This window comes from Lipotes vexillifer, unplaced genomic scaffold, assembly GCF_000442215.2.
Source record: "Lipotes vexillifer unplaced genomic scaffold, Lipotes_vexillifer_v1.1 scaffold1272, whole genome shotgun sequence".
Classification (NCBI taxonomy): Eukaryota; Metazoa; Chordata; class Mammalia; order Artiodactyla; family Lipotidae; genus Lipotes; species Lipotes vexillifer.
In genome coordinates this window covers 710,230-718,615 of record NW_006779909.1, presented here as the reverse complement: position 1 = coordinate 718,615, position 8,386 = coordinate 710,230, and the positions used below count along the sequence as shown (strand labels likewise).

Sequence of the window (8,386 nt, the reverse complement as noted above, 5' to 3'; positions counted from 1 at the left end):
AAGTTCTTGGAATCCAGACAGAACCAGATTTGCAGCTGTGAGTGTAGGAGAGCGGTGGCCTTGAAACTGCACAACTCAGATGGGACTTGAACCCACAGGCCAGGACTCAAACCCAACCAAAACCCAGATTGGGACTTGAATGCACTGTCTTTTAACTGAGATTACACACCTATTCTCAGGACTTAATGAAGCTCAGGTTCGTTATGTTGCAGAAAGAATTTAGTGCAGAAACAATTTAGTGAGAGACAGTGTGATAGGTAAGAAGTGGATTTATTTAAAGAGGTACACATTCCATAGACAGAATGTGGTCTGTCTCAAAAGGCGAGAGTGACCCCAGGGCGTGGGGTACTCTTGGAATGTGAGAGTGGCCATGGGAGAAAAACACTCCACAGACAGAGTGTGGGCCATCTCAGAAGGCAAGAGGCCCTGCAGTGTGGGGTCCTTAGTTTTTATGGGCTGGGTAGTTTTTTTTTTTTTTTTTCTGTTTCTTGGTCATGCCATGCAGCATGTGAGATCTTAGTTCCCGGACCAGGGATCAAACCCGTGCATTGGGAGTGTGGAGTCTTAACCACTGGGCCACCAGGGAAATCTCACGGACTGGGAAATTTCACTGGCTAACAAGTGGGAGGATTATTCCAGCTATCTTGGGGAAGGGGTGATTTCCAGGAATTGGGCCACCACCAACTTTTTGACCTTTATGGTTGGCCTCGGAACTGTCATGGTGCCTGTGGGTGTGTCATTTAGCTTGCTGATGGATTACAATGAGTGTATACTGAGGCTCAAGGTCTACTGAAGTCGAATCTTCCGCCATCTTGGACCTAGTTGGTTCTAACCAGTTTTTGTCATATCCTCAACAGCTATGTCATTCTTTTAAAGGTTGTGCGCTGCCCACTTCCCTCCTTTTTCAGCCTGACTGTGCTGTTGCAGAGAGGGAGCTGGGGAATTTGTACTCAGACCTCTTTCTCCTCCAGCACTCCTATCGCTGCTGAGCCTCTCATTGGCCAAATCTGCCAAGGATTTAGCTCTTAGCGTCCAGGGCGGGGTGGAAAGGGTGGTTAGTAGTTCTAGCGGGGAACTGGAGAATATCTCACACATTTGGGGTAAGGGGTATATGTCATTCAAAGGTATCTGTTCTCTATGAGAAGGAAAGACTCTAATGTCTAAGATAGTACTATGCATACCACTGGTTCTCAGCAAAAACTGTGATTGCTGATATAGGCTACCCAGAAATGTTTATTTTAGAGTACAAGATTTAAGGCAGTGGATTTCATTCAACAAATTCTTATTAAGTGCCTACTGTAGTGCTGGATACTAGATAGCCCTGGGGATAAGCACTGAGTGAATTAGACTCTGTCCTTACCCTTAAAGAACTTAGTCTAGTAGGCACCAACTATATTAACAAGGGTTAAAACTCCCATAACACTCTACCTTTCTCATAATACTCAGTGTAACTTGAAATTAAAAACTAGATGCCACTCCTTCCCTGTGGACTGCAAGCTTCATGAGGCCAATGGTGGATGTTTACTGCTAGGTCCCAATACCTAGCCCACAGCCTCGCTCCTGGCAGGTGTTCGCTGAATGAATTGATGAATGAATGAATGAGTGAGTGAATGACAGAGTTCCTTGTATTTGCCAGAGAGGAAAAACTTTTTCTCTGTCTTCTTAGATTCGGTGTTCGGGGGCTGCAAATTAAACAGACATAAGACAGATTAGCAGGAGGAAAAAAAAGATTTAATTACATGCTTACTTATGAGAGTTCACAAAGAAATGTGAGTCAAAGAGGCTGTTAGACTTTGGGGCTTAATATACAGTCTTAATAGAGGATGGGGAGGGACAGAGGGTACTTCTGGGAGAACAAATGACTTTAGAAGAGGGGAGAAAGGAAACTCTGGAAAAACAAATGATTTTTGAAAGATTGGGCTCTTAGGGGAATAGATAGGAGATATAATAGTTTGATGACAGTCTGTTTGGGCATAGACTTCTCATCTCCCAGAGGGATTAGAGTTGCTCCCAGGGAAGGAACTTATGATGGCTGAGTTCTCTTGGGAGGCTCTGCTTTTAGGCAGATAAGGGATTTCAAGAACTCAAATGCCTTCAGCTCAAAATTATTTCTGTGCCACTGTGGCTTATTCTAGACCCTTCCTCTTCACTGTTGAGGAGTTTTTGAAAATTACTGCGTGGCTTAAAATATACAAAATTGGACAAAATAACTGCATTAGGGAATATTTGAAAGGATTATTTGAATGGATCCTTTACAAAGCAAGCATGCTAAAACAAAACAGTCTACAGTTTATTTTATAGCTCTAGATTTAGTTTTTGGAAATTTTACTTTTTGTTGAGAGAGCTTTTGTTCATTTTTAGATATTGAAACCAAATATTATCTTTTTGTTTTCTTTGGTCACTGTTCTCATAAACTGATTTAGCCATAAAAATATTAACTGAAGTTAAATGAAAACTTGAATGTGAATATGAAAAGATTTGTTATGCAGTATATAGCCTTTTCACATCTACATCAATGGTTAAATCTAGACCAAGAATTTGGGGGAATGTTACCCACAAAACTGGGTTTGCCTCTTGATGGGTGTTGAGCCAAAAGACACAAACAAGCCAAAAATCAGGAGAAGGAAGGATTTATGACTTGCAGCAAGTAAGGGGAGCACCAGGGACCTTTCCCAAAGTAGTGTCTCCTGGAACAGCAAAACTGGGGATGTGTTTAGCTAAGGGTACATGCACATTCATGAAGGGGCTTGAGCAGAGGAGAATTCAGCATAGACTTGGGGCAAAGGTTGACAGAGTCCAGGCTTTACTTGATTGAATTCACGAGGGTCAGAAAAGGTCAATACCATTATTCCATCCTCCACCTAGGTAGAGCCCTTACTTCCTGCAGAGCTCAGAGGTATGTATCAGATGTTACTTATTTCTCTTGAGGAGGAACTGGGACTGTGGTTTATGCTGAACTTTTGTTTCTCGACTGCTTTTCCGTTGTTCCTGCATTCCCTCACGTCCCTTAAGGTCATTAATTACTGAAACCTGTTCAAGGGCAAGCATTGTGGCCAGGCTTAGATCACAAAATGGCTTAGGCCAAAAATGGCTTCTCTTATGTCAAGAAAGCCATGCCTGGTGTCTTTCTCTGGGGACCCCCTACCCTATCTGCTTACATTTACTAATTTTAATGCAAAATATCTGCCACCTGGTGTCAGATTAAAGAACCGAAAGGTGTCAAAGGGAGCAGTTATGTGGTAGACTTTCTTCCCCTGCTATTGAAACACTTTCTGGTATTAAATTAGGCGTATTAACTCCTTTGGGCCTCCAAAGCACCATTACTAAACAGAAACCAGCACTCCTTTGATGACCATATAAGGAGAACATTTCTAGGAAAAATAGTGTAGAATCCTTGAGCAGCTATGTTATCTAATAGCCTCAGGATGAGGAAATTTAAAGAGAATAAAAAGTGGCCGACCTAACCATTTTCCCCGCAGAGAATGTCTGGTATTTCTGCATAAAGATGTATAATGTTATCCCTAGGGATTCTCACCCCCATTATTGTGTCCTTTATTTGAATGAGTAAGTACAGAATCTAGTTCTTATAGTTCTCAGTAGTATAAAATGCCTTTTCAGCTTAAGAGTAACAGAGGAAATTACTTGTAAAAAAAATTAATGGGGCTTCCTAGGTGGCGCACTGTTTAAGAGTCCGCCTGCCAATGCAGGGGACATGGGTTCGAGCCCTGGTCTGGGAAGATCCCACATGCCGCAGAGCAGCTAAGCCCCTGCACCACAACTACTGAGCCTGTGCTCTAGAGCCCGTGAGCCACAGCTACTGAGCCCACGTGCCACAACTACTGAACCCACGTGCCTGGAGCCCATGCTCTGCAGCAAGAGAAGCCACCGCAATGAGAAGCCCGCGCACCTCAACGAAGAGTAGCCCCCGCTCGCCACAACTAGAGAAAGCCCGTGCGCAGCAATGAAGACCCAATGCAGCCAAAAATAAAATAAAATAAAAAAATTTTTTTAAATTAATGAAGGAAACCAAAGATAAGAGAAGGCAGGTTCAGAAAGCCACTGGTCTGTTTCTCAATATGTTGTTTGAATTTTAGGATTAAAATGTTTCTTTCCTCCTGAGTTTGAGTCTCCTAAGGAAGAATTGTACTCCCCTTTGTTAGGTTTCACTGGAGTTTCTCAGTCAATAGAAATATGCCGAGCCATGAGAAGACACTTCATAGCCTTGATGTAGGAATTATTCACAGAAATGCTGGTTTGAAAGTTCACACTTGTGAGGAACTAGTGAGTTATGGAACCATAGAGAATTCTTGGAGGACAGAGGGGCAAATGTATACTTACTACCCTTGAGAGAGGAAGCTCTCCAATGTTTGACAGTGACAGACCTTTATTTATGCTGGACTTAAGGTGATGGTTTGCTTGGGACTGGGAGGTTTCCTAGGATTCAGGACTTTCAGTGCTAAAATCAAGAGAGTTCCACATTCACAAAACAGACTCAGAGAACAAACTTATGGTTACGAGGGGGGAAGGGTGGGAGGAAGGGATAGTTAGGAAGTTTGGGATCGACATGTACACACTGCTATATTTAAGACGGATAACCAACAAGGACCTACTGTATAGCCCAGGGAACTCTGCTTAATGTTATGTGGCAGCCTGGATGGGAGGGGAGTTTGGGGGAAAATGGATACGTGTATATGTGTGGCTGAGTCGCTTTGCTGTGCACCTGAAACCATCACAACATTGTTAATCGGCTATACCCCAATATAAAATAAAAAGTTTAAAAATATAAAAATAAAATAAAATGAGAAGAGTTCCAGGAAAACCAGGGCAGTTGGTTACCCTTGCTAGACTGCCCTGCTCATTGTAGGACATTTAGCATCTCTGGCTCCCACCCACCAGTGGTGCCTCCACCCATTGTGAGAATCCCAAACACTCCCATACATTTTCAAATGTCCCCTAGAGATAGGGACCACTCTGAGTCTAGCCCGAGGCTAGGGAATCTCTAGGGATAACATTACATGTCACTCTGGTCCTCTGGGCAAGATCATTACTGAAGTAAGGTGGATGCAGGAGGCCACCTTCAGTCTTCAAACACAAAAATCCAAATGCAGTTAGTTTAAATGCCTTTGGCACAAGAAGAGAGGTAGGGAGAGGTGAAAATGGTTTATTTTTTTTTTTTAATTTTAAGATTAGATTTATTGAACTCAACAGATTTTCTAATAGACGATGTTCATCGAAAATCCAGTGCATGTTAAAAAATAAGAAAATTGATTCTATTTATAAACTTTTAGTCAGCTTTTTATTGTTTGTGGTTCTTATTCACAAATAATTACTAGTTCTCACAGAATTTCAAATTAATTTATATAGTCGTGCAAGATGTCCAACATTTAGATAATTTGGAAGCACCCTGCACCCCCATCCCGTCTCCTTGGAATCAAAGAATCAGTTCCTAATGAGAGTACATCCTTCAGAAGGGATGAGACAGAAGAAAGACGGGTGACCTCTGAAAGGAAGATTTAGGATAAGTGTAAGAGCCAGATATGTTTTGAAAAATTCCTCACTAATTACAGGACTAGTGTGTAGAACTTAGGTGCACGTTATTATTATATGTAAAGAATATAGATGCTAAAGTATGATTTTATTGATCAATAACACCCAGCCTGGTTCTGTTACTTAAGGGGATTTAAAGAGATTATATTGGGTAACCTTGGTTGAGACACATTTCCTTACATTTCAAAGTTGGTCAATGTATTCTTTATTTAAACTGATTGATCCTCATCCTCTCCTTTTAAACATAAGCTTGTTCACAGAGATACAGCCGGAAGTCATGTTGTCATGACAACAGTTACACGCTGGGAAGAAAGACTTTCAAAGGGCCAGTGATTGCGTTTTTAATCACTGATTTATATTGATAGCAAAACTAAATAGGGATGGAGAATTGGTAATTATGTGTTATTTGGGCTGTATTTTTACATCTATTACTGATATGTAATTTTTGAACATGTGTTATAATACATAAATTTTGCATTAATACATACAATGCTATCTCATCTATTTTCTGTCTTGTCAATAATAATATTCTCAAAACATATAGAGTCTCCTGCTCAAAACTTTCGATAGTGTTTTGTTGCCTGTATAATAAATTCTGAGCTTAAAAATGTGGTTGTGTAGGGGCCCTGTGAAAAGTAGCTTCCACCTCACATTCCCCTTTCTCTCTCAATGGCATCCTTTGTGGATCCCACACACATATGATCCTTGACTCTGGCCTTCAGGAGCTGAGGGAGATGCGTGTGTCACACACTGGAAACTATAATACTAATGTCGACTGAAAGAAAATCCACAGCTTAAGAGCTGTCAGTTGAATTTTATTCCAGGTCTTAGTGAATAATAGGCCGGGAGACAGCCTCTCAGCTAGCTCTTGAGTGTACGTATGGTTTCGGCAGGGGAATACGCGCAGTCAAGCATACATCTCAGTAAAAGGTTACTGCTAGTCACGAGGATCAGATATTTCGGTTAATGCTTTTAGTGCTTATGTATGGGAAGATGCAAGAATCGGGGTTCATTAAAAAAAAAATGTTTTTTGGGACTTCCCTGGTGGTCCAGTGGTTAGGACTCAGCACTTTCACTGCTGTGGCCCTGGATTCAGTCCCCGGTCAGGGAACTGAATCCCGAAAGCCGTGAGACACAGCACCCCCCCAAAAAAAAAAAAAATTGTTTTTTTTCCCCTGAGATATCTCTAACCATCTAAGCGGCCTGTTTTTTCCAAAGCACAGAGTGCGTTATCCTCTTTTCGTCTTGAATTCCTTTCAGGGTGTACTGTTTCAGGCAGCAACTGCAGTGGCTAATGACTTAATCCTTGTAGAACTGGATGGTGGGCAACATTCTTTGTTTTACCCTAAGTAGAAAATTGTCCTAAATGATCTCTAAAGGGAGGTGGTCGTACAGGGAGGAAATGGTTAGCTAAAAAAATAGGTGATTAGGAAAAGTCTCTTGGAGGAGCCCACCCTTGAAGGATGACCAGGTTGTAGTGTGGGGGCAATGGAGAAGAAGGGGGTTCCAGTGCAGGGAAACAGCACAAGCAAAGGCACAGGGATGCAGAAATGTATGGCTTGTTGCGAGACACTGAGTGCGCACCTGGCCTCGACTGGAAGGGGCATAAGGGAGTGAGAGTGCAGAGGGCGCGGAAGGCATTGCAGGGGGCATTGATTGGATGCACTGCCATGCTAAAGGAGGTCGATTTCTTTCGTGCAGGAACGAGAACAGGGAGTGGCTGATATGGGTGTTCTCTGGGAAATTACCAGCTGCAGTATGATTAGCAGGAGCCGTGTAGTCACCGTAATTGATTATGAGCCACTTTCGAATCCAGGTGAGGCTCTTGAGAGCTTGGACTGATGCAGTCTGTTGGGGTTGGAGGCTGTGGGTATGAGAGCGCTGTACCGCTCCAGATTCATTTCCTGAAATAGGTAGTTTTGTGTATTGATTAACAGGTACCCGGGAGCGAGGGTTCTGGTGTGCGGCTGCCTGCCTTGAATCCCAATTCTGCTGTTACTAGCTCTGGGAACCAAGAGTCAGTGACTTACCCTCTCTAAGCATCATCTATAAAATGGCGATAAGATAACACCAACCTTAAAAAGGTTCTCATAAGGAGTAAGTGAATGGATAAACGTTAAAGTGCTTGCCACAGAACGTGGCAAGCACTTCAAGTAAACAGTGTGGATGCTGGTGTTGATGAAATGGAAACATTGTTGAGTATTTGGTACTTTTTCATAATTTTTTTAAAGCAATCTCAAGAAAATAAGTTATCTGACTCTATTCCCCCCCAAACCTCTCAGTCTGCCCCTCTAGAAACACTCACTTTGGTTAATTTGATGGGTAGTTAATGACCATCCATTATGTGCTGAGCATTGTACTCAGTGCCAGGGATACAAGGGTAAAAACGCTATGGTCTTGTCATAAAGGAGCCTAGAGGCCTTTAATAGGTGGCCATTGGTCCACACAAAAGAGTGCAGGAAAAAATAGTCCGCATGTGACAAAGGACCACACGTGTCAGAGAGAGAAAACGAGCAAGGGAGAGAGGGGGTATTACTGAATACATAATCTCTAAATTGTTACTGCCAAGGTCATTTTGATTTTAAAAAAGCACCTCCCAGGAGCGGATGCTTAAATCATGTATTTGTGCAACTATATTGTTAAATTGTATCGGGCTTTTCCAACTATATCTTATTATTTTTAACCATAGCTTTGGAATAAGTTGTAGTAGAAATTTCTTTTCCTTTAGTCTAGTTTAGAGGACTGGGCTTAAATTTCTGAAGAGCGGCATTACTCCTAGAGGCGTTTTAAAATGAGAGCAGTGGAAGGTTGTGAGTGGTTCAATTTTTTTGGCAATTCC

The 8,386-nt window shown here is 42.1% G+C and overlaps 1 protein-coding gene and 1 non-coding gene across 3 annotated transcripts in view; both read left to right on the top strand.

Annotated features, from left to right (window-relative positions):
* The window catches only part of APBB2 (amyloid beta precursor protein binding family B member 2), a 384,765-nt gene that overhangs the window by 235,346 nt on the left and 141,033 nt on the right, over positions 1-8,386 (top strand). The window lies entirely within an intron of this gene.
* On the top strand, positions 6,586-6,658 carry TRNAE-UUC (transfer RNA glutamic acid (anticodon UUC)). Its single transcript has one exon. It is a non-coding gene; the product is annotated as a tRNA-Glu (tRNA).